This window comes from Lepisosteus oculatus, chromosome 12 (assembly GCF_040954835.1).
Source record: "Lepisosteus oculatus isolate fLepOcu1 chromosome 12, fLepOcu1.hap2, whole genome shotgun sequence".
In the NCBI taxonomy this organism is placed as follows: domain Eukaryota; kingdom Metazoa; phylum Chordata; class Actinopteri; order Semionotiformes; family Lepisosteidae; genus Lepisosteus; species Lepisosteus oculatus.
In genome coordinates this window covers 39,806,102-39,834,100 of record NC_090707.1, presented here as the reverse complement: position 1 = coordinate 39,834,100, position 27,999 = coordinate 39,806,102, and the positions used below count along the sequence as shown (strand labels likewise).

Genomic DNA, 27,999 nt, shown 5'->3' with positions numbered 1-27,999 from the left:
GTAGCCGGAAGTCCGGGTCCGGTGGAAAGGCTGATCCACTCCGGGTTTTCCGTAGCCGGAAATCCGGATCCTTTACGATGCACGCAAGACTACGTTACAGATCACTGGAGTACATTATACAGTCAAATAAAGATAAGGTACGCACAGCTTTCATGTTGTGATACTTAGACATGGTTTGGAGACGTTCCCTCGTGTGTATTTTGAATTATTCAAATGCGTGTCGCTTTAATTTGGAAGCGCATCATTTCAGTGCATGAGCTTACCTGTTATATTGGGCGAGATTTCACACGGATAATCAAACAAGAACGAGTTTGCCCTGGAATCCATTCCACTGCCCAACCTGAAAGTCAGAGCATGAGAACGGACGGATTGTATGGCGATTGTGGAGTTGCTCGACCACATCAAGTAGGCGAGAAGTACAATCTGCTACTACGACATACGGTCTAATTATTCAATTTTCGATTATTTCTCATCTTTAGGCTATTTCTACATCTCATAACGAGCAAGTATAATGATTAAGCCAATGATACATTATATTTTAGATTCGGTTCAGCAGTATTGAGCAGTAAAATAACATCAATTTGTCTACAGGAAATGTCAGAATTAGAAGCCTTCTTTACACCATTTTGCCGATCTGTTCAGAGTGTTTTAACAACAGAACAAAACAAAAACAAACGTAAGGTTTCTGGGCTGCTTTGAGATAGACAATTATCATCTATATTACTTTTAAATCTATGCACACTGTGTATCTTTACCGGGTCGATTCAATGTACAATTTTGTACTGACGTATTAACCTTATTATTCATACAAAATCTGTTTGACAATAGTCATGTTTGATTCCACTCACTTTCCCCAAAGAGGTGCTCCAAAATAGTTTGACAAGATATTGTGAGATTGCGAGAGGGATCTGAAGTATTTATTAGTACAAGTATAACTAAATTGTTTTCCTTGTAGTCTAATAAAGGTTGTAAATTCTTCCATAGTTTCTGATGGGCTACTGTTAGTTTCTTAAAAGCATCAATACGTAGTTCCTGAGTGATTAAATTAGGGAAACATACATCACCTACTTTGCTTAATTTTGTAAATAATACTGTCGGTATCGGTATTAGATGCTCTAAACCCTGTAGCATTTAGGCCTCCTTCTGCCCGTGTTTGACAAATAGCAACCATGAATAAAGTTTTTTTTTTATTTTACTAAGGTAGAGAACATCAAATCACAAATCACAAAATCACCTTTTTGAAAATCTTAATACCAAGATATTTAATCACATCTTTTACATGTATATTACGTACGGAGCAGACACTTTCCAACAGCCACCAGTTCACTTTTCTGATATGTAAAGAAAGACCAGAAACAGAGGAAATGACTTGTAAAGGCATTTAATTGCTTTGTCCACCTCTGTGTGCTTTCTCAGAGAGAGAGTTGTATCCTCAGCCAATTGGGAACACCTGTCATCTCTTTATCCTGTACTTGAATACCCTGAAACTATTTGTTATAGGGGTGTAAGCAGTGGGAAGAGGAGTGGGCTCGTGTCGAATTGCCTTACCCGTTCCCAATCTGCAGGAGGTCCCACGACGGCAGGTAGCTGCTCCAGTCGCTGGAGCTCAGTTCGCTGTCGAGGGAGGACGAGGGCTCTGGCTCGGGGGACTCACGGCTCCACAGCACCTACCTGTTGCAGAGTGTTTCTGCCCTCCCGATGGCCTCTGTGTTTTAGAAGGATCTGTCTCTTTTCGCTTGCTTACACCACAGGTTTCACCGACGATAGTGTGCATCCTGAAGCAGTGAGTTATCGGTCTTATTTCTACTGAGAAACAGTTCAAGCACTCACAAAACAATAACCAGGAGACGGTGTATGAAAAAGAATGGTAAGAATTGCAGAGTAGATTTGAATAGACAGTGGATGTCACACTGCGTGCTTGAATATCAGAGATTCCATTCATTCTTTCCTGTAGGTTAACTTCCTGTTTGACATTGTTCCGCTGTCACTTCTTCACAAACTCATAACTCGCCGTGTTCAATTTTGTGTTGAGTTACAGGAACCTCAGCATCAGATGAAATCCTCTTCAGCGCCCCAGGGAGACTGGGGGACTTGCCAGATTTTCAGCTTTATCACTGGGTCCTTCGGCTCAGGGCTGTTGAGCAAAGTGCTCCCCTCTGCTGGAGAGCCACAGGGGCACTACAGAGCGGCCTCGTGTTCCCTGCTCCTGCCCGTGCCTGTGGACGGCCAGTGTGACCGCGCGCGAGACAAAGTAGTGCATTCGTGGTGTAAATACAGAATGTTCACTAGCTGACTGAGGAAAGTTACAGAGACGGGAGTATACGTTCTGAAATAATGTGAACCACTGTTACTACACACAGACAGACTACTTAAAAATCATGTGGCTTTTTAAGGTTGTTTTGTCTGCCTAAAGTACGTTAGATTTGTCACAGCAAAGAGTTTGAATACTTACAGAATGCAGCAGCTAGAATTGTTACTTGGAGCAGAAAGAATGACCACATAACCCCCATACTTCTCTCTCTTCATTGGCTTCCTCTCAGGTACAGGGCGGACTTCAAACTCCTTCTACTTACTTACAAGGCTCTCAGAGGTCAGGCACCTGTCCTGCCTCGCAGGGATGCTGCAGAGGAGAAATACTGTACACAGCATAGTTTCAGAGGCCTGTCTGTCCTGGGCTGGGCACCATGTGAGTTGAATGCTGCATCAGTGCCATGGATCCAAGAGGGGCATCATGGATACAACTGTCGTTTAGGAGGATTCTGCTGGTCTGCAGAGACCTGCATGGGGTACTGACATACAGACGACGTGATGGATGGATGGATTAATACCCGCATTCATTTCTTTCTTTTTTTTTAATGATATAATGTTAGCATGCCCAAAGGGGTTGGGCAGCCAGTTGACCTTGGACCCCTAGAGGATTTTATTCTCCTTACTGAGGAGTCTTTGGTTCCTTTCCTCCATTGTCTTCAGTTCTGTATTCACAAAATGTATATTTACCTGCATTGTTCAGCGCCTTGGGGCAACCTTGTTGTGAAAGGCGCTATATGAAAATAAATTGAATTGAATGGAATGACAGAGTCACGGCTTTTCCAGTTTCCTCTCCTATTATCTTCTTTATCTGCACTCTAAAACACAGTGAAACCTTGAACCTTTCAACTGGACCACTGCCGTTCTACATCAAAATGACTTTAACTAGGACGGAGACTTGAATGGGATGAAAAAGGAAAAGGCATTATTTGCAGGAAGAAATTAAACTGTTCCACCTGATCACTTGCTAAACAAAGTGATTCACTGCAGTGGAGGCGGTGAAAGCTTTGTGAATCAACTTACAAAAGGATACATGTAAGAAACGTGGCTCCCATATTTAACCCTGGAAAAATCTATGAGTGTTATGTGGAGGTGAAAGTATTGTTCAATTATTCTAATAAAGCTCACTCAACTAAGACCCAGAAAAGTACCAGAGTATTCTCACCTAAGAGGAAATACTAACAAGTAGGATGCTAAAATGAAAAGCATTAAAAAGTGAATGATCTTCAGTAGCTGAAATGATTATTGAGCTCTGGGTCACAGTGCTCCTGAAAAAAAATCAAATTTCAGCAGACACCCAAGGACAGCAGGTGAGCACCATGCTGAGCCAGTGTATAAGTGTATGAATCACAGTTTCAAGGAGCTTTTTTCAGTTTCGTTCCACTGATCGGCCAACACGGGGGGAACTTCAGTCTTACTCGCCCTATTGCATTAAGAAACTGTACAACATTCTCCAATAAGAACTTGCGATCTCACCTAACGAAAAGCAATTTGCGTAGCAGGGAAAGACTGGACTCCCACTGGGGATTTTTGTTTTTCATCCCGATGGTGATGTGCACTATATAGAACGTTGCTGGACCCATGTGCAATTGGTGTCATTTCTAATCTAGAGGTCAAAGCTGTGAAACTTTCAAAGAGATGGAAGATCTCTTGCGAGATACCAATTCACAGAAGGGGCTAATGAGATCTTTGCTTGAAGTCTCATTGTGCTGCACTATTTCATTTTTCAGTGGGCACGACTCACAGGCATCTAAAATCATCTCGGTGACAGACTAAACAGGCCTCTCGCAAAGACTCGGGAACAGACACAGACCTTATCATCTCTGCTCCTCGGGAAGCGTGCAGAGATCACATTAGATGTGTTGCTCAAGCTCTTGATTGTCACATACAGTAAACCCAGCAGTGTGGTCAGTGCGGGATGTGTTCTGTCCTGACGGCAGGGTCAGCAGCCAGAGGAGACCTGAAACACAAGACGGAGAGGTAAGACATTGATTCCGACAGAGAGAGCTTTCACACCCGATTACTGACAAGAGGAGCAATAAGAGAAGAATTGTAAAGACACGCCGAAGAGAATATTCTCATCTAAGAGGAAATATTAACAAGTAGGATGTTAAAATGAAAAGCATTAAAAACTGCATGATCTTCAGTAGTGAAATGATTACTGAGCTCTGGGTCACGGACAGCAGGGGAGTGAATGAGTTGTTTATTTTGTTTCCTGTGAATTATGTAGAATTCACAACGTGTTCCATTTGTACAGGAAAACCATTGAGAGCAGATTCACTTCTTCTGCGCCAGAATGAATGATTTCCATCTTCACTCTAGGGTACTGTACTTTACAGCTCTGTATTGTATTCTGCATATATGTCTGTTATGTATACATTTTCTTTCTCACTTTGTCTCTCTGTCCATTTGTATCAGTTTGTTGGAGAGCACCATCACACCAGCATCACAACATTTATTCTACTGCCTTATTAAGCAAATGTCTCTACTAAATTCTTTTTATATATAAAACATTTTTTGACATGATATACACAAATGGCTAATTATACTTTCTGATTATATTTCCATCTTAGAAATGAAGCATTTCTCTCCTGCAGTTTGAGGTTGTTAAATAGAAAACTGGATCACTCCAGGGCCGAATCTTCTCCCTCTCTTACACTCTCTTACATTCGTTCACGAATGATCACAAGAGCAAACACATAGACTGGCTTCTCACAAAGTGTGTCGATGACACAGTCCCGGTCAGCTTACTAAAGGACCCAGAAAATCACCACGGGCCAGTCTGAACAGTTTCACGGAATAGTCTGTTGACTTCTCTTTGATGTTTCATGTTACAAGAGCAAAACAATACTCACTGATTTGAGGATAATTGCGCCATCCCTCCAGCCTACTGAAATGAACCGTCAGACTGCAGAAGCTGTCAGTGACTACAGGTCCTTGGGCCTGGTCAGAGAAACCTGAGATGAGACAAACGTTGTGAGACCATTTATAAGCTTGTGACGTCAAATTAAACGGAAGTCAGACATTTTCAAAGGGGGCAACACTGCGGCACAGTGATTAGCATCGCTGCCTCATAGCACCAGGGCCCTGGGTTTGATTCCAGGGGTGCTGTCTGTGTGGAGTCTGCATGTTTGTTTGCGCTGCAGGGGACACCTCACCCCCACAGACACAAACTCACACCACAGCCCGATTTTTCCACAACACAATCAACCCGCCAGTATCAGTTTGTGTTCAGTGCTGGGGAGGTGCCTTGTCCTTGCAGAACAAAAACAAGGTGATCAGGACTGACGGCAAGATTCAGGTATTCAAGTACCCAGTAAATCCAGGGCTCAAATGGGGGAACTGTTTCACGAGCTACACAATATCCTCACACACGATGACAGAGCCTTGGAAAGCCGTGTGGAGAGTGAGGTGCTCGTACCCAGCCGGAGTTAAAAGACCACGCATTGAGCAGAGCAACTGAGCAAAAGCACACTATCGATCTATCCAACCCAGAAAAGCACACATCTCTGTGATACAGAGGCTAAGGCAACATGTGAGTAAAGGATTTTGAATCAGCAATTGTGCTGATGAGCCAGTCAGCAATTTTTCAGAAACAGCAAACATGTCGTCAGCCTCCAGGAGCTGCAGAAGATTGTGAGATATAAAGGAGTGAAACCAGGGCAGGAGAAACTGATTCCTCGTGTAGGGAGCTGAGGAAAACGATGCACACCCTGCAGACTGAAAGGAAGACAGCACAAACTATCGGTAATGTCAGCCTAGAAGAAAGTGTAGTGCAGTGTGTTGCAACTAAGTTTTTGTTCAATATTTGTTTTGTCTGAAAGAGACTAATTTGATCAGATACATGCAATACTATTTCTTTCTCATTCTCTGTCTTTTTATGTCTTATTTGGATCACACCATAAAGTTCATAACCCAGCCAGTTGCTTTGGCTCTGAAAGCATCCCTCAGCAGGGACAGCCCTGATCCCCAAACACAGGGCTGCCCTTCCCACTGCCCGTCTGCTCTCTGCCCAGTGGAAGTAGCGTTTCTGCCCCGCAGCTGTGTGAGAGAAGATGACCTGAGAGCACTAACCCACCTCTGGAGAGGGAAGAGTCTCAGCTGGAAGGGAGGAGGAGCTGCCGGGCTGCCGCAGACAAGGCGCCGCTGAAATGATAGAGAAATCTTTTAGAATCAAACGTCACCTGGCTCAGTGTTTAAGCTGTAGTACATGATCACATTAGATTATTAAAACATGCAGACTGCCATTTCCATTCTGTACAAACAAAGGGTTTTCCATTGTAGAAAACACCACTGCAAATCCAAAGCGGAGTGCACTGGGACTGCAGTCCAGAGAAACCCATCATGTTACAAGAACTGGAGGCCATTTCACACCAAAACTGTACAATAGGATTCTTTCTGCACACCCAGTACTGGGGGCTGTGTCAGAGGCTCCTCACCGTTCTGTGATGATTTTAGACGTTGAATCGGGCAGGAGGCAGGCGCTCTTCGGGAGCTCTCGTCCCGTGCTATAACTCGGACCACGCGATGGCACAATTGCTTCCTACATACAAACAGAAACTTCAAACAACAAAACCCAACAAGAAATCTGTGCACACTTGGACTCCTGCTGCAGCTGAGGAGCTGTCACGCACACACCTCCTGTGTGGGTAGTGTTGGCCGTAGGACGTGTTGTTCACAGAGAGAAAAAATACACCATAGCAAGTCAGCACTCAAACAAACCAAAAGGCCAGTTTTATTGAAGTTGACGCAGCTGGCCACACAAACACTCACTGGGTCTCTTCACCAGGTATCCACACAGACAGCACCCCAGGAAACCAGACCCATGAGAACAGCGGCAGAGCATGCAGACTCCACACAGACAGCACCCCAGGAACAGGACCCATAAGAACAGGGGCAGAGCATGCAGACTCCACACAGACAGCACCCCATGAACAGGACCCATGAGAACACAGGCAGAGCATGCAGACTCCACACAGACAGCACCCCAGGAAACTGAACCCATGAGAACGGGGCAGAGCATGCAGACTCCACACAGACAGCACCCCAGGACACCAGACCCGTGAGAACAGGGGCAGAGCATGCAGACTCCACACAGACAGCACCCCAGGACACCAGACCCATGAGAACAGGGGCAGAGCATGCAGACTCCACACAGACAGTACCCCAGGAAACCGAACCCATGAGAACAGGGGAAGAGCATGCAGACTCCACACAGACAGCACCCCAGGAAACCAGACCCATGAGAACAGGGGCAGAGCATGCAGACTCCACACAGACAGCACCCCAGGAACAGGACCCATGACAACAGGGGCAGAGCATGCAGACTCCACACAGACAGCACCCCAGGAACAGGGCCCATGACAACAGGGGGCAGAGCATGCAGACTCCACACAGACAGCACCCCAGGAACAGGACCCATGAGAACAGGGGCAGAGCATGCAGACTCCAGACAGACAGCACCCCAGGAACAGGACCCATGAGAACAGGGGCAGAGCATGCAGACTCCACACAGACAGCACCCCAGGAAACTGAACCCATGAGAACAGGGGCAGGGCATGCAGACTCCATACAGACAGCACCCCAGGAAACCAGACCCATGAGAACAGGGGCAGAGCATGCAGACTCCACACAGACAGCACCCCAGGAAACCAGACCCATGAGAACAGGGGCAGAGCATGCAGACTCCACACAGACAGCACCCCAGGAACAGGACCCATGAGAACAGGGGCAGAGCATGCAGACTCCACACAGACAGCACCCCAGGAACCAGACCCATGAGAACAGGGGCAGAGTATGCAGACTCCATACAGACAGCACCCCAGGAAACCAGACCCATGAGAACAGGGGCAGAGCATGCAGACTCCACACACACAGCACCCCAGGACACCAGACCCATGAGAACAGGGGCAGAGCATGCAGACTCTATACAGACAGCACCCCAGGAAACCAGACCCATGAGAACAGGGGCAGAGCATGCAGACTCCACACACACAGCACCCCAGGACACCAGACCCATGAGAACAGGGGCAGAGCATGCAGACTCCACACAGACAGCAGCCTAGGTAACACACCCCAGCAGGAGGAGGCGCCGACGGACTCGCTCATAGTGCAGTGAGCCCAGCGGTGTGAGGCTGGTGTCCAGCGCTGATGTGTCCCTGATAGTCCTGTCCCACAGCCTGCGAGTCACCGTTTCTTCCACAAAATACTCCAGCCAGCGCTTTTTAGACTAAAGTTTCTTAAGTTTCTGTTTTTCTCGCAGATTAGATTAAAAAAGCCGCCTGTTGACCTGCTGGAGGTCAGACCCGCCCCGGCAACAACTACTGCAGCTCCGTTGCCCCGGCAACCACGTTTTATTTAACAAAGTAAAATAAACACCGGAGAAAAGTTTGCAAACAAGACAAGAGAGCTCAGAAACCCACAGACACGACGGCAGTGGGTTTTGTTTCTGTGTCGAGTTGATAAACCAGGCAGGACGAGCGCTGCAAACACACTAGAGTACACATAACACAATCAGGGGTACACGAGACTCCTGCTCTTTACACAAACAGGTTCAACAGGTCAATAAAGAGCAGGTCGGCACAGCTGTCATGATGTCTCATTTACAAAGAGTCTGAAGATTTGCTCGTCTCTTCCCAGAGCAGCTTAACTCCGGAGAGCAAGGAACAGCTCCTGCCGAGTCCGTCTTGTAAGACAGACATAGAAATCCGCGACACGGTAAATACACTGACATTGTATAATTAATTCTGATGCTCAATCAAATCTGCCGAACACGTGCGGAGCGCAGTCCAGAGCACTATAAAGACTACATTTCCCACAAGCCCTGTGGCGACTTCCTTTTGACGTAATCGAGTCGCGTCTTTTTATTTTTAATTATAACAACAATACATGCCATAAAAACAAGAATACATATAACACAGAGTATAGTCAGGGGTACATACGATAATAAATGTACATGTTATGGAAAAAGATTAAACAAGTAATCTTGTTTAATAGTAAACAAAATCAGATGAGGTCCGTACATGTTTCAAATTGTCTGTACAGACCCATTTACATCCGTTTTCAAGTGTTTAAACATGGGTCTCCTCTCACAGCATTTCGTTAATTATTATGAAGTATCATATTTTTTTAAATACAAACGATATTTTCATATTACTTTCAATAGGTTTAAAATGTAGTATTATTTAACTTCTTTAAAAGTAATGTCAATATTAGTTTCCTTCTTTACGTTATCTTTCAGAGTTGCTGTCACAAACGTCACAGTTATCATCTGTATTGATTTTCAATCTCTGCACAACGAGGATCTGTACAGAGGCGCTATTGGACTCGCCGCCATAGACTCGTGTATCTCTGTCGCCGCCCAGTGGACATTTCTCGAAAGTGCAGTTCTTTTTAACTTTTTATGGTAGCAATAAAAATAGATACAATACAAACAAGAGTATATTTATAGCACATCAATAATACCATCAGGGGTACATAGTATAATATATTTACACTTCTGAAAAAAAGATTAAACCAGGTTAATAAAGATAAGGGCTGATATAGTCTGTAAATACACTTTTACATCTATTTAAAATGTTCTAACGAAGCTGCCTGAGGAAAGAACTTACTGTTTTGATTACATGAATCAGAGATTGTGACTCTGCCTTTAGCTTCCCATTCCTTCCAAACAATTTCAATTTCACACCTCTGGTTGTGCCAGAGGGTCCTCAGTGGAAGAGATACCAGGGTCCCCAGCACTGCTGTCACCTCTTCTGTACTCCTCCTATGCTAACAGCTGTGTATCTACTGCTGACTCCGTGAAAGGAATCAAGACTCCAGATGATCCCACCCAAATAAAAAAAAAATTCTGGAGTGGAAGGAGGTCTCTGCTTTAGTCGGCTGGTGCCGTGAAAACAACCTCTAACTCTATATAACTCCAACTGCCTGTGTCTCAGGAAGCCCTGGTCCGTTTGTAATGGAAAACCATTGAGAGCACTAGAATGACTGATTTCCATCTTCACTCTAGGTCACTGTGCTGAACAGCACATTACTGTATTCTGCATATGATATGTCTGTTATTTACACCTTTTCTTTCTCACTTTGTCTCTCTGTCCGTTTGGATCAGGTATTTGGAGAGCACCACCACACCAGCCAAACTACCCAAACAGTTGCTTAGGCACTCAAGTGGACTTGATCAAATTAAACTTTCCAACCTAAACAGGAAAATGACAGTTTAAATGGATTCTACTGCCTTATTAATCATATTTCTCTTCTAAATTCTTTTAAAATAAAAACAAATATTTCTGACATGATACACACAAATAGCTATTTTTATACTTTCTGGTTATATTTCAATCTTATAAATGAAGCATTTCTTTCCTGCGGTTTGAGGTTGTTAAAGAGAAAGACCCCATACTATCACAACCCCCTTTACAGCCTGGTGAAAGAGGTGAAATGAGGTAGCGGAGGTGTAATTGAGTCGGACAGCAAACTGTCACCTGCTGCTTGCCAGGACAGGAATCTTACAAAGGTCCACTCCTCCCAGGAGGGTCACAGTAACAATGATGATGAGTAACACGAATGATTACAGTTCAGGGCCCCAGCACTGCCACCCACTAAAATAAACATGACACACAAGAGAACCCACAAGACAGTCATGGAAATCCATGACACGATAAACACGCTGAAATGGTACAATATAATTAATTCTGATGTTCAATCAAATCACCGAAACACGTGGGCAGTGCGGGCCAGAGAACTACAGAAACTACATTACCCATACGCCCTGTGGGCGACTTCCTTCTGACGTCATCGACTCGCGCCTTTTGAATGTTATTTTAATTTTGGGTTTATTGTATTTATTTTGTATTTTGTATCCATGTACAATACATTCCTTCATTCATTCATTACTCTTGTTTGCAATGCAATGTATTCTTTGCATTCTTTGCTGTTGAAAATGCTTAAATATATTTAAAATTAAAATAACGTATTAATACGAACATTACTAACGGTATTTTAATTAAAAAAACTTTCGGTGAAATTTTGCTGAATGACCACCAAGCGGCGCCATTGGCACATTATTGTAAGAATAATCATTTCTAAGAAATTTTCCAGTTTAATTCCACGGACCGGCCATCAGAGGGGCACTTTACTCGTCCTGCTGCTTCTGTTGAATTAATAATTGCTTAAATTATTGTCTGGTTAAATTGTCTGGTGGTAAGTATTTGTAATATAGGATTGCTCATGTCTGATCTGGAACACGAGATGGAAGTTTAACATGTGTGATTCACTGAGGTGGAGGGGTGGGAAATGACTGAAAGAAGTCTTGCCATGCTGTATTATTAATAGTAGTAGCATTGTATTGTATTGTCATATTGTCATATTAACACAAATCCTCAGACTCACTAACATCTCCAATAGAACGACAATCTCACACATCAAATATTAGAGGACCCTTCCTTTATACCTAAAAGCTTTCAGTTGTTGGACAATGAAAAGAGTGCTTGCAGGAATCTAATTACTGTTGTTATAAACTCATTACAAGCTAATTGTCTCATTTCTTTTTTTTCTTTCTTCTCTTTTCAGCAGTAAATAAACCCATTACTTGATCCCTTACATTTCAAAACGCTCTGTATTTAACCAACAAATCGTTCATAAATTTAAACCATGTTTTTGAGAAACTAGCCTTAAAATCAAAATGACTACATTCATATGAAACACACTCAGAAACAATATCAAATGGTTTGATACAGAGTGCAGAAACAACTGAAGAGAACTACCAGAACTAAAACAACACCACACCACTCTGAACTGCGCCTCAGATACTGTGAGATGGTTAGACACTACATGCACACCCTAAAGAAGATAGGCACATACACAAACAGACAACTCTCAGACCACAAAAGGCCTGTAGCCAAGACACAGTCAACAACGCTTGACCCAACTGGAGCTCAGACCTGCAGCAAAGCCTGCTCAAACTCCTCAACCTCGTCCTGACGGCCGGCTGTTTCCCTGAGGCCTGGAATCAAGGACTGATCACGCCCGTCTGTAAGAATGGAGACAGACTCGACCCCAACAGATTCAGTCTTGAATATCTGATAACCGGCCCTCCTTACTGAGCACAATGTCCTGCATTAGAGTCAGACTGGCTTCCTACCAAACCGCCACACATCCCATCACATTCACACCTGGGCTCTGATGGCCCATCTGGACCCAGAACAGCAGAGCCTGGCACTGCTGGAGCAGCACTGTCAGACCCGGGCACTGCCAGCCCATCTTGACCCAGAACAGCAGAGCCTGGCACTACTGGAGCAGCACTGTCAGACCTGGTCACTGCCAGCCCATCTGGACCCAGAACAGCAGAGCCTGGCACTGCTGGAGCAGGACTGTCACATCTGGGCACTGCCAGCCAAACTGGACCCAGAACAGCAGAGCCTGGCACTGCTGGGGCAGTACTGTCACACCTGGGCACTGCCAGCCCATCTGGACCCAGAACAGCAGAGCCTGGCACTGCTGGAGCAGGACTGTCAGACCTGGGCACTGCCAGTCAATCTGGACCCAGAACAGCAGAGCCTGGCACTGCCAGCCCATCTGGACCCAGAACAGCAGAGCCTGGCACTGCTGGAGCAGGACTGTCACACCTGGGCACTGCCAGTCAATCTGGACAAGACCAGAGTTATGGTTTTCCAGGAGAAAGCCAGACCTCAGGGAAACGGGTACAAATTCACACTGAACAACAACACATTGGAGCACACATCCAGCTACACATATCTCGGTCTCACCATCAGCTCTTCTGGGAGTTTTGACCTGGCAGTGAAGGCACTGAGGGAGAAGGCACTCAGGGCTTTCTACGCAATAAGAAGGAGGCTCTTCAATGTCAACCCACCAACAAGAATTTGGCTCCAAATATCTGAAAGTGTAATCCAACCCATTGCCCTATACGGCAGTGAAGTGTGGGGTCCCCTCACAGACCAGGAGTACACTCTGTAGAAACTCTAATCAATCTGTAGAAACATCCGCCTTGCGCAGAGAAAAACAGCTAACAGCGAGTGCAGGGCTGAATTAGGCCAGTACCCACTATTGGTAAACATACAGAACAGAGTAATCAGACACTTGTTACACCTGAGAAACAGAGGCCACAATTCATACCACCACTAGCCCCTGCTGATCCCAGAGTACAGCTGGTCTTGACACCAGTCAGTCTCAGGACAGCACAGCTGCAGCAACACCAATCACAATCATCCAAATGCGGAGGGGACTGCAGTCCAGAGAAACCCAGCATTTGACAAGGACTGGAGGCCATTTCGCACCACAACTGTAGAACAGGATTCTTTCTGCACACCCAGTACTGGGGGCTGTGTCGGAGGCTCCTCACCGGAAGAGACTTGCATTCCTGTTGGCTCCTCTCGTTCTGTGATGATTTTAGCCGTCGAATCGGGCAGGAGGCAGGCGCTCTTCGGGAGCTCTCGTCCCGTGCTATAACTCGGACCACGTGTTGGCACAATTGCTTCCTACATCGAAACAGAAACTTCAAACAACAAACCCCAACAAGAAATCTGTGCACACTTGGACTCCTGCTGCAGCTGAGGAGCTGTCACGCACACACCTCCTGTGTGGGTAGTGTTGGCCGTAGGACGTGTTGTTCACAGAGAGAAAAAAATACACCATAGCAAGTCAGCACTCAAACAAACCAAAAGGCCAGTTTTATTGAAGTTGACGCAGCTGGCCACACAAACACTCACTGCGTCTCTTCACCAGGTATCAGAAACAAAATAAAGGAACAATCTTTTTATCATATCCACTCGCACCTTGCTCTCATTTCCAGACTCCTAACTTACCACTCCCAACAAACCCCAGTGCTCGCAACACCCTTTAAATAGGATTTGGCCCGTACCACTATGGATACAATAGGTGTAAAACAGAAAATTCACAAGACAAACAACACATAGCACAGCAGTCCGGACTACTTGGACACACAATTACATGAAACCCTTAACAATTCACAGGACAGACATTCATCAGATCTTCTATACCTAGTTGCCATTTTTCGCAATAACATTAGGCTCTGATAACCTCCCCTCTCAGCATTCCAGCAATGTTATGTTCCTCTAGCTAAGCTTCAGGCATATAACCAGTCTCCTATCTGTTTGCAACCTTTTGACCTTTCTGAGGACCCCTCAGAACAAATAGACACTGGCGTCTCCTCTCATGCAGTGCTGTTAAGACTTAAGCTAGTGGCATCCTACACTATGCTTTGTTCCTTTAGGGCCATTTCTCTAAAAATAGTGTTCTCTACCTTTTGATTCCCCTCCTGTCCACAGCTAGAACAACTGTTTGCTAACAAAGACTGTTTATCTGTCTGGAAAGGTCTCCAAACTGTTACCAATTCCAAAAGAAAATCCCCTCAGATACATCTTGATCACTCTCTACCAGATAACACATTTTACAGCAGGTCTGAAACACAAAGGATCTCCAACGACCTTGTCCATGGCAGTCTCGCAACTCCTCCAAATAATTCACATCCTGGGGATGAGCTATTGTCCCCCACTCAACTGGAGTGCCACACCCACTCACACTCAATCTCTCACGAAGACTTGACGCCGTTTGCAAGTCTTGAGAATGCCCTGTGAAGCAAAGAACAGGATGTGTTAAGGCTATTCAAAAAGCAAAACTGTAAAAAGGCAGCAGGACCTGACTGTGTATCTCCAGCCACACTACAGCCCTGTGCTGGCCAACTCGCTCCAATCTTTACAGTCGTTTTTAAGCAATCATTGTCCCAGTGCACAGTGCCAGACTGCTTCAAATCTTCTGTTATTGTTCCTGTTCCAAAAAAGGACACAAGAACCTGCCTTAATGCCTACAGACCCGTCGCACTAACGTCAGAACTGGCGCGTCTTCCCAACACGTTCGTGTCACAGTGAGGTGACCCCTCAAACAAGAATTATTTCCTGCCTCATATATGACTACGGCACCTAGCAGTGCAAACAGGGTGCTAGGGCCCCTCTCCATTACCACAGGTTCTGTTGATCTCCCAGATCCACCAATGCCCACACAGACCAGCGACAAGCATGTGTATCGTATAAGTGACCTTTTTATTTTCTATCCACATTCACCACCAGCCAAAGACACAACGAAAACAGCAGCAACAAAAGGTCCTTCCAAGGGTCATAATGAATCCAGAGGGACGGCAGTCTTTTCTGTCAAGTACCGAAGAGTGGCCACTCGAACGATTCTTCTTCGTACCTGTAAAGTCTTTGATGGCCCCAGTGAACGAGAGGCCGGTCCCATTTCCCCAGACTCCGTTCAGGTTCCACTAGAAATCCTCCCGCAAACTGTATTCCATTTCCCTCAGTTTGGAGCGGCTAGCCGGGCCGGTTTCTCGCTCCTTGCCTTCAGGTATTAAAAGTCTCTGTACAGTACCTCTGTTCCGATGCCACTGTCTCCCGTGGTCGTCAATCGGTCCTTGCCTCCGCGAACTCGCGCGCCGCAGCTTCCCTTGTGCTGCCTGTGTCGTCTCCCAGGTCTGGTGGGAATCGGGAGCGTGCTCCGTTCCGGCTCAGATGGTTTTATTCCTCCCCTCAGCCCATCTCCCTCAGGGGGTTTTCCACTGTCCCTGTCAGAAAGGGGCTTGCCCAGTATTTTACCAGGAGGAAGCTCGTGTGGCTGAAGAGTGTGAGAGTGCCGAGCTTAGGTGTTATGGGCCCTTATCACTTCTTTGTTCACTCTCCGGGTCGGAGAAACCTGAAAAGAGACAAACGTTGTGAGACCATTTATAAGCTTGGTGACCTCGAATTAAACAGAACAATAGCAACACTGTTCTACAAACCTTTCATTGAAAGGGTTTTCAAACACTGTCCCACTTGCTGGTTTGGCAACATCAGTAGCTGGAATTGAATATGCAGCCATTAGTCTGCCTGGCAAAAAACAACCGGTCTCTCCAGTGGTCTGCACACAAGTGAACACACAAACCCCATACTATTAAAACCCCTTTAGGGCACACTCACACCACAACACAATCAACCCGACAGACTCACCAACACTGGACTGCAGAAGCGGCAGGAAACCCTTGAGAACATGAGCAGAGCATGCAAACTCCACACAGACAGCACTCCAGGAAACCAGACACATGAGAACATGTGCAGAGCATGTGCGCCGTCTCTCAGCCTTTCACCTCCACATGCAGATCAGGACGCGACCGGAGACCGGAGACTCCTCACTCCTGCAGGAGGAGGCGCCGACGGACTCGCTCAGCCCAGCGCTTACATTTCCCCGACAGTCCTGTCACACAGCCTGCGACTCACCGCTTCTTCCTTTTCTTCCGCAAAATGTCCACAAAATACTCCAGCCAGCGCCTTTTAGACTTAAGTTTCGGCTTTGCCAGCTGTCTCCCTCCCGGAGGTCAGATCGAAACAACTTCTGCAGCACCGTTTCCCCAGCAACCACGTTTTATTTAACAAAGTAAAATAAACACAGGAGAAAAGTTTGCAAACATGCAGGCAGGATGAGCGCTGCAGACACATGCTGCTGCCCGGGTCCGTCTTGTGAAATAAACAGAATTTTGCACCCCAGAAAACTGGAGCCACGAGAACATGAGCAGAGCATGCAAACTCCACACACACAGCACCCCAGGAACTAAATCCAGGCTCCCAGCGCTGCCACCCACTGCGCCGCCGTCTCTCACCTCCACTTGCAGATCATGACGCGACCGGAGACCGGAGACTCCTCACTCCTGCAGCAACACACCCCAGCAGGAGGAGGCGCCGACGGACTCGCTCATGGTGCAGTGAGCCCAGCGGTGTGAGGCTGGTGTCCAGCGCTGATATTTACCGACAGCCTGCGACTCACCGTTTCTTCCTTTTCTTCTGCATAATGTCCACAAAATACTCCAGCCAGCGCTTTTTAGACTAACGTTTCTGCTTTGCTCGCTGATTAGATTACAAAAGCCGACTGTTTACCTCCTAGAGGTCAGCTCGCACCAACTTCTGCAGCACCGTTTCCCCGGCAACCACGTTTTATTGACAAAGTAAAATAAACACAGCAGAAAAGTTTGCAAACAAGACGGGAGCTAAGAAACACGAGGACAGTGGGTTTGCTTTATGTGCCGGGTCGATTAACCAGCGCCGCAGACAAGTGAAATACAAGAAAACATACACACAAGGGAACACATAAGAGAGACAAAGAAATACAAGACACGATAAATACGCTGAAATTGTATTAATATAATTCATTCTAATGTTCAATGAAATCAGCGAAACACATGGGCAGGGCAGCCCAGTGAACTACAGAGACTACATTACCCATAAGCCCTGTGGGCGACACCATTTTGACGTCATCGACTCATACTTTTGTATTTTTTATGAGACCAAAAACTACAAGAAAACGTAACGAAGCAGTCGTATTGTCAGGATACATGAAATAATACATGTACATTTTATGGAAAAAAAGATTCAACAAGGTAAATGCAGATAAGGCCCGTCCATGCTTCAACGTTCTTACAACACAGAAACAGACACATTTCAGAAAGACATTCTGAAATAAAATGTCTTTACATCCGTCTTAAACTGTTCAAACACGGTCTCCTCTCACACCATTCCCTTAATAATTATGTTGCGCAAGTATAATAATGTTTTAAAATACAAACGATATTTTCATCTTCCTTTTCGATGGGATTAAAACGTAACAAATGTATTTCTTTCCGATTTCAAGTCTTTCCGATAGCGCTTTGAGACTCAGCTCCGTGTATCTCTGTCGCCACCCAGTGGACATTTCTCGGAAGTGTCACCGCCCGCCGGAATTCGGAAAAGTCCCGGGACTGAAGCTGTGTGACTGGACAAGAGCCTGTCTCCCGCCTCCTGCTGAAATCTCAGCGCCGATTGGACAAAAGCTGCTCACAGTCCGGATCCAGTGGAAGGCCGATCCACTCCGGGTTTTCCTTAGCCGGCAGTCCGGATCCAGTGGAAGGCCGATCCACTCCGGGTTTTCCGTAGCCGGCAGTCCGGATCCAGTGGAAGGCCGATCCACTCCGGGTTTTCCGTAGCCGGAAGTCCGGATCCGGTGGGAGGCCGATCCACTCCGGGTTTTCCGTAGCCGGAAGTCCGGGTCCGGTGGAAGGCCGATCCACTCCGGGTTTTCCGTAGCCGGAAGTCCGGGTCCGGTGGAAAGGCCGATCCACTCCGGGTTTTCCGTAGCCGGAAGTCCGGGTCCGGTGGAAAGGCTGATCCACTCCGGGTTTTCCGTAGCCGGAAATCCGGATCCTTTACGATGCACGCAAGACTACGTTACAGATCACTGGAGTACATTATACAGTCAAATAAAGATAAGGTACGCACAGCTTTCATGTTGTGATACTTAGACATGGTTTGGAGACGTTCCCTCGTGTGTATTTTGAATTATTCAAATGCGTGTCGCTTTAATTTGGAAGCGCATCATTTCAGTGCATGAGCTTACCTGTTATATTGGGCGAGATTTCACACGGATAATCAAACAAGAACGAGTTTGCCCTGGAATCCATTCCACTGCCCAACCTGAAAGTCAGAGCATGAGAACGGACGGATTGTATGGCGATTGTGGAGTTGCTCGACCACATCAAGTAGGCGAGAAGTACAATCTGCTACTACGACATACGGTCTAATTATTCAATTTTCGATTATTTCTCATCTTTAGGCTATTTCTACATCTCATAACGAGCAAGTATAATGATTAAGCCAATGATACATTATATTTTAGATTCGGTTCAGCAGTATTGAGCAGTAAAATAACATCAATTTGTCTACAGGAAATGTCAGAATTAGAAGCCTTCTTTACACCATTTTGCCGATCTGTTCAGAGTGTTTTAACAACAGAACAAAACAAAAACAAACGTAAGGTTTCTGGGCTGCTTTGAGATAGACAATTATCATCTATATTACTTTTAAATCTATGCACACTGTGTATCTTTACCGGGTCGATTCAATGTACAATTTTGTACTGACGCCTTAACCTTATTATTCATACAAAATCTGTTTGACAATAGTCATGTTTGATTCCACTCACTTTCCCCAAAGAGGTGCTCCAAAATAGTTTGACAAGATATTGTGAGATTGCGAGAGGGATCTGAAGTATTTATTAGTACAAGTATAACTAAATTGTTTTCCTTGTAGTCTAATAAAGGTTGTAAATTCTTCCATAGTTTCTGATGGGCTACTGTTAGTTTCTTAAAAGCATCAATACGTAGTTCCTGAGTGATTAAATTAGGGAAACATACATCACCTACTTTGCTTAATTTTGTAAATAATACTGTCGGTATCGGTATTAGATGCTCTAAACCCTGTAGCATTTAGGCCTCCTTCTGCCCGTGTTTGACAAATAGCAACCATGAATAAAGTTTTTTTTTTATTTTACTAAGGTAGAGAACATCAAATCACAAATCACAAAATCACCTTTTTGAAAATCTTAATACCAAGATATTTAATCACATCTTTTACATGTATATTATGTACGGAGCAGACACTTTCCAACAGCCACCAGTTCACTTTTCTGATATGTAAAGAAAGACCAGAAACAGAGGAAATGACTTGTAAAGGCATTTAATTGCTTTGTCCACCTCTGTGTGCTTTCTCAGAGAGAGAGTTGTATCCTCAGCCAATTGGGAACACCTGTCATCTCTTTATCCTGTACTTGAATACCCTGAAACTATTTGTTATAGGGGTGTAAGCAGTGGGAAGAGGAGTGGGCTCGTGTCGAATTGCCTTACCCGTTCCCAATCTGCAGGAGGTCCCACAACGGCAGGTAGCTGCTCTAGTCGCTGGAGCTCAGTTCGCTGTCGAGGGAGGACGAGGGCTCTGGCTCGGGGGAATCACGGCTCCACAGCTCCTACCTGTTGCAGAGTGTTTCTGCCCTGCCGATGGCCTCTGTGTTTTAGAAGGATCTGTCTCTTTTCGCTTGCTTACACCACAGGTTTCACCGACGATAGTGTGCATCCTGAAGCAGTGAGTTATCGGTCTTATTTCTACTGAGAAACAGTTCAAGCACTCACAAAACAATAACCAGGAGACGGTGTATGAAAAAGAATGGTAAGACTTGCAGAGTAGATTTGAATAGACAGTGGATGTCACACTGCGTGCTTGAATATCAGAGATTCCATTCATTCTTTCCTGTAGGTTAACTTCCTGTTTGACATTGTTCCGCTGTCACTTCTTCACAAACTCATAACTCGCCGTGTTCAATTTTGTGTTGAGTTACAGGAACCTCAGCATCAGATGAAATCCTCTTCAGCGCCCCAGGGAGACTGGGGGACTTGCCAGATTTTCAGCTTTATCACTGGGTCCTTCGGCTCAGGGCTGTTGAGCAAAGTGCTCCCCTCTGCTGGAGAGCCACAGGGGCACTACAGAGCGGCCTCGTGTTCCCTGCTCCTGCCCGTGCCTGTGGACGGCCAGTGTGACCGCGCGCGAGACAAAGTAGTGCATTCGTGGTGTAAATACAGAATGTTCACTAGCTGACTGAGGAAAGTTACAGAGACGGGCGTATACGTTCTGAAATAATGTGAACCACTGTTACTACACACAGACAGACTACTTAAAAATCATGTGGCTTTTTAAGGTTGTTTTGTCTGCCTAAAGTACGTTAGATTTGTCACAGCAAAGAGTTTGAATACTTACAGAATGCAGCAGCTAGAATTGTTACTTGGAGCAGAAAGAATGACCACATAACCCCCATACTTCTCTCTCTTCATTGGCTTCCTCTCAGGTACAGGGCGGACTTCAAACTCCTTCTACTTACTTACAAGGCTCTCAGAGGTCAGGCACCTGTCCTGCCTCGCAGGGATGCTGCAGAGGAGAAATACTGTACACAGCATAGTTTCAGAGGCCTGTCTGTCCTGGGCTGGGCACCATGTGAGTTGAATGCTGCATCAGTGCCATGGATCCAAGAGGGGCATCATGGATACAACTGTCGTTTAGGAGGATTCTGCTGGTCTGCAGAGACCTGCATGGGGTACTGACATACAGACGACGTGATGGATGGATGGATTAATACCCGCATTCATTTCTTTCTTTTTTTTTAATGATATAATGTTAGCATGCCCAAAGGGGTTGGGCAGCCAGTTGACCTTGGACCCCTAGAGGATTTTATTCTCCTTACTGAGGAGTCTTTGGTTCCTTTCCTCCATTGTCTTCAGTTCTGTATTCACAAAATGTATATTTACCTGCATTGTTCAGCGCCTTGGGGCAACCTTGTTGTGAAAGGCGCTATATGAAAATAAATTGAATTGAATGGAATGACAGAGTCACGGCTTTTCCAGTTTCCTCTCCTATTATCTTCTTTATCTGCACTCTAAAACACAGTGAAACCTTGAACCTTTCAACTGGACCACTGCCGCTCTACATCAAAATGACTTTAACTAGGACGGAGACTTGAATGGGATGAAAAAGGAAAAGGCATTATTTGCAGGAAGAAATTAAACTGTTCCACCTGATCACTTGCTAAACAAAGTGATTCACTGCAGTGGAGGCGGTGAAAGCTTTGTGAATCAACTTACAAAAGGATACATGTAAGAAACGTGGCTCCCATATTTAACCCTGGAAAAATCTATGAGTGTTATGTGGAGGTGAAAGTATTGTTCAATTATTCTAATAAAGCTCACTCAACTAAGACCCAGAAAAGTACCAGAGTATTCTCACCTAAGAGGAAATACTAACAAGTAGGATGCTAAAATGAAAAGCATTAAAAAGTGAATGATCTTCAGTAGCTGAAATGATTATTGAGCTCTGGGTCACAGTGCTCCTGAAAAAAAATCAAATTTCAGCAGACACCCAAGGACAGCAGGTGAGCACCATGCTGAGCCAGTGTATAAGTGTATGAATCACAGTTTCAAGGAGCTTTTTTCAGTTTCGTTCCACTGATCGGCCAACACGGGGGGAACTTCAGTCTTACTCGCCCTATTGCATTAAGAAACTGTACAACATTCTCCAATAAGAACTTGCGATCTCACCTAACGAAAAGCAACTTGCGTAGCAGGGAAAGACTGGACTCCCACTGGGGATTTTTGTTTTTCATCCCGATGGTGATGTGCACTATATAGAACGTTGCTGGACCCATGTGCAATTGGTGTCATTTCTAATCTAGAGGTCAAAGCTGTGAAACTTTCAAAGAGATGGAAGATCTCTTGCGAGACACCAATTCACAGAAGGGGCTAATGAGATCTTTGCTTGAAGTCTCATTGTGCTGCACTATTTCATTTTTCAGTGGGCACGACTCACAGGCATCTAAAATCATCTCGGTGACAGACTAAACAGGCCTCTCGCAAAGACTCGGGAACAGACACAGACCTTATCATCTCTGCTCCTCGGGAAGCGTGCAGAGATCACATTAGATGTGTTGCTCAAGCTCTTGATTGTCACATACAGTAAACCCAGCAGTGTGGTCAGTGCGGGATGTGTTCTGTCCTGACGGCAGGGTCAGCAGCCAGAGGAGACCTGAAACACAAGACGGAGAGGTAAGACATTGATTCCGACAGAGAGAGCTTTCACACCCGATTACTGACAAGAGGAGCAATAAGAGAAGAGTTGTAAAGACACGCCGAAGAGAATATTCTCATCTAAGAGGAAATATTAACAAATAGGATGTTAAAATGAAAAGCATTAAAAACTGCATGATCTTCAGTAGCGAAATGATTACTGAGCTTTGGGTCACGGACAGCAGGGGAGTGAATGAGTTGTTTATTTTGTTTCCTGTGAATTATGTAGAATTCACAACGTGTTCCATTTGTACAGGAAAACCATTGAGAGCAGATTCACTTCTTCTGCGCCAGAATGAATGATTTCCATCTTCACTCTAGGGTACTGTACTTTATAGCACTGTATTGTATTCTGCATATATGTCTGTTATGTATACATTTTCCTTCTCACTTTGTCTCTCTGTCCATTTGTATCAGTTTGTTGGAGAGCACCATCACACCAGCATCACAACATTTATTCTACTGCCTTATTAAGCAAATGTCTCTACTAAATTCTTTTTATATATAAAACATTTTTTGACATGATATACACAAATGGCTAATTATACTTTCTGATTATATTTCCATCTTAGAAATGAAGCATTTCTCTCCTGCAGTTTGAGGTTGTTAAATAGAAAACTGGATCACTCCAGGGCCGAATCTTCTCCCTCTCTTACACTCTCTTACATTCGTTCACCAATGATCACAAGAGCAAACACATAGACTGGCTTCTCACAAAGTGTGTCGATGACACAGTCCCGGTCAGCTTACTAAAGGACCCAGAAAATCACCACGGGCCAGTCTGAACAGTTTCACGGAATAGTCTGTTGACTTCTCTTTGATGTTTCATGTTACAAGAGCAAAACAATACTCACTGATTTGAGGATAATTGCGCCATCCCTCCAGCCTACTGAAATGAACCATCAGACTGCAGAAGCTGTCAGTGACTACAGGTCTTTGGGACTGGTCAGAGAAACCTGAGATGAGACAAACGTTGTGAGACCATTTATAAGCTTGTGACCTGAAATTAAAACGGAAGTCAGACATTTTCAAAGGGAGCAACACTGCGGCACAGTGGTTAGCATCGCTGCCTCATAGCACCGGGGCCCTGGGTTTGATTCCAGGGGTGCTGTCTGTGTGGAGTCTGCATGTTTGTTCATACAAACAGAAACTTCAAACAACAAACCCCAACAAGAAATCTGTGCACACTTGGACTCCTGCTGCAGCTGAGGAGCTGTCACGCACACACCTCCTGTGTGGGTAGTGTTGGCCGTAGGACGTGTTGTTCACAGAGAGAAAAAATACACCATAGCAAGTCAGCACTCAAACAAACCAAAAGGCCAGTTTTATTGAAGTTGACGCAGCTGGCCACACAAACACTCACTGGGTCTCTTCACCAGGTATCCACACAGACAGCACCCCAGGAAACCAGACCCATGAGAACGGGGCAGAGCATGCAGACTCCACACAGACAGCACCCCAGGAACAGGACCCATGAGAACCCAGGCAGAGCATGCAGACTCCGCACAGACAGCACCCCATGAACAGGACCCATGAGAACACAGGCAGAGCATGCAGACTCCGCACAGACAGCACCCCATGAACAGGACCCATGAGAACACAGGCAGAGCATGCAGACTCCACACACACAGCACCCCAGGAACTAAATCCAGGCTCCCAGCGCTGCCACCCACTGCGCCGCCGTCTCTCACCTCCACTTGCAGATCATGACGCGACCGGAGACCGGAGACTCCTCACTCCTGCAGCAACACACCCCAGCAGGAGGAGGCGCCGACGGACTCGCTCATGGTGCAGTGAGCCCAGCGGTGTGAGGCTGGTGTCCAGCGCTGATGTGTCCCTGATAGTCCTGTCCCACAGCCTGCGAGTCACCGTTTCTTCCACAAAATACTCCAGCCAGCGCTTTTTAGACTAAAGTTTCTTAAATTTCTGTTTTTCTCGCAGATTAGATTAAAAAAGCCGCCTGTTGACCTGCTGGAGGTCAGACCCGCTCCGGCAACAACTACTGCAGCTCCGTTGCCCCGGCAACCCCGTTTTATTTAACAAAGTAAAATAAACACCGGAGAAAAGTTTGCAAACAAGACAAGAGAGCTCAAAAACCCACAGACACGACGGCAGTGGGTTTTGTTTCTGTGTCGAGTTGATAAACCAGGCAGGACGAGCGCTGCAAACACACTAGAGTACACATAACACAATCAGGGGTACACAAGACTCCTGCTTTTTACACAAACAGGTTCAACTGGTCAATAAAGAGCAGGTCGGCACAGCTGTCATGATGTCTCATTTACAAAGAGTCTGAAGATTTGCTCGTCTCTTCCCAGAGCAGCTTCACTCCGGAGAGCAAGAAACAGCTCCTGCCGAGTCCGTCTTGTAAGACAGACATAAAAATCCGCGACACGGTAAATACACTGACATTGTATAATTAATTCTGATGCTCAATCAAATCTGCGGAACACGTGTGGAGCGCAGTCCAGAGCACTATAAAGACTACATTTCCCACAAGCCCTGTGGCGACTTCCTTTTGACGTAATCGAGTCGCGTCTTTTTATTTTTAATTATAACAACAATACATGCCATAAAAACAAGAATACATATAACACAGAGTATAGTCAGGGGTACATACGATAATACATGTACATGTTATGGAAAAAGATTAAACAAGTAATCTTGTTTAATAGTAAACAAAAGCAGATAAGGTCCGTACATGTTTCAAATTGTCTGTACAGACGCATTTACATCCGTTTTCAAGTGTTTAAACATGGGTCTCCTCTTACAGCATTTCGTTAATTATTATATCAGGGAAGTATCGGATTTTTTTAAATACAAACGATATTTTCATATTACTTTCAATAGGTTTAAAATGTAGTTTTATTTAACTTCTTTAAAAGTAATGTCAATATTAGTTTCCTTCTTTACGTTATCTTTCAGAGTTGCTGTCACAAACGTCACAGTTATCATCTGTATTGATTTTCAATCTCTGCACAACGCATCTGTACGGGGGCGCTATTGGACTCGCCGCCATAGACTCGTGTATCTCTGTCGCCGCCCAGTGGACATTTCTCGAAAGTGCAGTTCTTTTTAACTTTTTATGGTAGCAATAAAAATAGATACAATACAAACAAGAGTATATTTATAGCACATCAATAATACCATCAGGGGTACATAGTATAATATATTTACACTTCTGAAAAAAAGATTAAACCAGGTTAATAAAGATAAGGGCTGATATAGTCTGTAAATACACTTTTACATCTATTTAAAATGTTCTAACGAAGCTGCCCGAGGAAAGAACTTACTGTTTTGATTACATGAATCAGAGATTGTGACTCTGCCTTTAGCTTCCCATTCCTTCCAAACAATTTCAATTTCACACCTCTGGTTGTGCCAGAGGGTCCCCAGCACTGCTGTCACCTCTTCTGTACTCCTCCTATGCTAACAGCTGTGTATCTACTGCTGACTCCGTGAAAGGAATCAAGACTCCAGATGATCCCACCCAAATAAAAAAAAAAATTCTGGAGTGGAAGGAGGTCTCTGCTTTAGTCGGCTGGTGCCGTGAAAACAACCTCTAACTCTATATAACTCCAGCTGCCTGTGTCTCAGGAAGCCCTGGTCCGTTTGTAATGGAAAGCCGTTGAGAGCACTAGAATGACTGATTTCCATCTTCACTCTAGGTCACTGTGCTGAACAGCACATTACTGTATTCTGCATATGATATGTCTGTTATTTACACCTTTTCTTTCTCACTTTGTCTCCCTGTCCGTTTGGATCAGGTATTTGGAGAGCACCACCACACCAGCCAAACTACCCAAACAGTTGCTTAGGCGCTCAAGTGGACTCGATCAAATTAAACTTTCCAACCTAAACAGGAAAATGACAGTTTAAATGGATTCTACTGCCTTATTAATCATATTTCTCTTCTAAATTCTTTTAAAATAAAAACAAATATTTCTGACATGATACACACAAATAGCTATTTTTATACTTTCTGGTTATATTTCAATCTTATAAATGAAGCATTTCTTTCCTGCGGTTTGAGGTTGTTAAAGAGAAAGACCCCATATTATAACAACCCCCTTTACAGGCTGGTGAAAGAGGTGAAATGAGGTAGCGGATGTGTAATTGAGTCGGACAGCAAACTCTCACCTGCTGCTTGCCAGGACAGGAATCTTACAAAGGTCCCCTCCTCCCAGGAGGGTCACAGTAACAACGATGATGAGTAACACGAATGATTACAGTTCAGGGCCCCAGCACTGCCACCCACTAAAATAAACATGACACACAAGAGAACCCATAAGACAGTCATAGAAATCCATGACACGATAAACGCGCTGAAATGGTACAATAGAATTAATTCTGATGTTCAATCAAATCACCGAAACACGTGGGCAGTGCGGGCCACAGAACTAGAAACTACATTACCCATACGCCCTGTGGGCGACTTCCTTCTGACGTCATCGACTCGCGCCTTTTGAATGTTATTTTAATTTTGGGTTTATTGTATTTATTTTGTATTTTGTATCCATGTACAATACATTCATTCATTACTCTTGTTTGCAATGCAATGTATTCTTTACTGTTGAAAATGCTTAAATATTTTTAAAATTAAAATAACTTATTAATACGAACATTACTAACGGTATTTGAATTAAAAAAAACTTTCGGTGAAATTTTGCTGAATGACCACCAAGCGGCGCCATTGGCACATTATTGTAAGAATAATCATTTCTAAGAAATTTTCCAGTTTAATTCCACGGACCGGCCATCAGAGGGGCACTTTACTCGTCCTGCTGCTTCTGTTGAATTAATAATTGCTTAAATTATTGTCTGGTTAAATTGTCTGGTGGTAAGTATTTGTAATATAGGATTGCTCATGTCTGATCTGGAACCCGAGATGGAAGTTTAACATGTGTGATTCACTGAGGTGGAGGGGTGGGAAATGACTGAAAGAAGTCTTGCCATGCTGTATTATTAATAGTAGTAGCAGTATTGTCATATTAACACAAATCCTCAGACTCACTAACATCTCCAATAGAACGACAATCTCACACATCAAAGATTAGAGGACCCTTCCTTTATACCTAAAAGCTTTCAGTTGTTGGACAATGAAAAGAGTGCTTGCAGGAATCTAATTACTGTTGTTATAAACTCATTACAAGCTAATTGTCTCATTTCTTTTTTTTCTTTCTTCTCTTTTCAGCAGCAAATAAACCCATTACTTGATC

The 27,999-nt window shown here is 44.7% G+C and overlaps 4 long non-coding RNA genes across 4 annotated transcripts; 2 read left to right on the top strand and 2 right to left on the bottom strand.

The window, feature by feature from the left end:
• Positions 1-4: 4 nt before the first annotated feature.
• Positions 5-3,070, top strand: LOC138242026 (uncharacterized). Its single transcript, XR_011191303.1, has 2 exons — positions 5-137; positions 2,541-3,070. It is a non-coding gene; the product is annotated as an uncharacterized lncRNA (long non-coding RNA).
• Positions 3,071-3,146: 76 nt separating this feature from the next.
• LOC138242025 (uncharacterized) lies at positions 3,147-13,786 on the bottom strand. Its single transcript, XR_011191302.1, has 4 exons — positions 13,664-13,786; positions 6,386-6,453; positions 5,163-5,264; positions 3,147-4,267 (listed from the first exon to the last, which is right to left on the bottom strand). It is a non-coding gene; the product is annotated as an uncharacterized lncRNA (long non-coding RNA).
• Positions 13,787-18,483: 4,697 nt separating this feature from the next.
• Positions 18,484-21,542, top strand: LOC138242027 (uncharacterized). Its single transcript, XR_011191304.1, has 2 exons — positions 18,484-18,609; positions 21,013-21,542. It is a non-coding gene; the product is annotated as an uncharacterized lncRNA (long non-coding RNA).
• Positions 21,543-22,284: 742 nt separating this feature from the next.
• On the bottom strand, positions 22,285-24,914 carry LOC138241999 (uncharacterized). Its single transcript, XR_011191277.1, has 3 exons — positions 24,472-24,914; positions 23,635-23,736; positions 22,285-22,739 (listed from the first exon to the last, which is right to left on the bottom strand). It is a non-coding gene; the product is annotated as an uncharacterized lncRNA (long non-coding RNA).
• Positions 24,915-27,999: the final 3,085 nt, after the last annotated feature.